The sequence below is a fragment of the Theobroma umbraticum genome, unplaced genomic scaffold (assembly GCF_002168275.2).
Source record: "Theobroma umbraticum cultivar Fairchild unplaced genomic scaffold, ASM216827v3 scaffold_89.0, whole genome shotgun sequence".
NCBI classification, from domain to species: domain Eukaryota; kingdom Viridiplantae; phylum Streptophyta; class Magnoliopsida; order Malvales; family Malvaceae; genus Theobroma; species Theobroma umbraticum.
Genome location: NW_018397271.1, coordinates 4,167,029 through 4,168,058, shown reverse-complemented (window position 1 = coordinate 4,168,058; position 1,030 = coordinate 4,167,029).

Here is a 1,030-nt window from a genome sequence, read left to right as displayed (position 1 = left end):
GGAGTAAAGCAAATTACGAGATAGAGAAAACTTAATTGACTAAGAAGTATGGTCAACCAGCTAAAAGCTCACGGTCAAAAATTTGATTGCAAGTCAAAAAAGACTTAATCTACTAAGAAGAATGGTTAGCCAGTTAAAAGCGTAAGGTCAAAAATTTTATTAAGAGACGAAAAAAACTTAATCAACTAAAAAGAATGGTTAGCCAGCTAAAAGCTCACTATCTGAGAATTTGAATTTGAATATCTGAAGACAGACTAATAGCTAGAATAGACTTTAAACTATTTCTAATGGTCTAAAGCTATCAACATCCATCAGAGTTGATTTTTCAAGTATAAAAGACATCTCCAATGGTTAAGAAATGTACGAAATGCTTCTAAGAACAAAAAAGGCCCAAAATAGCAAAAATTCTCTCAATCCTTCTTACAGTGCACTAATATCTTTGTAATAGAGCTTAACATTTCATTTTGTACCATTCAGATCAGATTAGTGATCATAAGTACTTCTTGATTACTTATAGTGTGCGAGGCACTCTAAGGGGATTAATCAACTTGGTTTAGCTTGGTTGTTGTTGTAGGTTCTAACTTAGCCTTAGAAAAGTTAGTTTTGGGTTTTGGTTGATCTCGAAAAAAATCATTGTTAAAGGTTGTAGCTGAGCTTGTGAAAAGTCACTGTAAAATTTTAGTGGAAGCTTGGGAATTCCACCAATTCTAGTGATTTGTTTGAAAATTGTTGATTGGAAAATCAAGAAAGTAAATGTAAGTCAAAAGACCAAACTACTATAAATCTTTGTGCATTGTCTACCCTTTTATATTTTTCATTTCACTTTTCTTTTAATCATTCTTTCATCAGTCGTTTAACTTCTCATCATTGACCTTTAACTAATTTTTAATTATAAGTTAAGTTTAGTGACATTCAAAAAGTACTATTCACCCTCCTCTAGCACACATATTTAAGACCAACAATTTAGTCCATATCTATCTAATTTATATGTAGCCAATTATATTATTCTAAACCAATACAATTTCGAGCA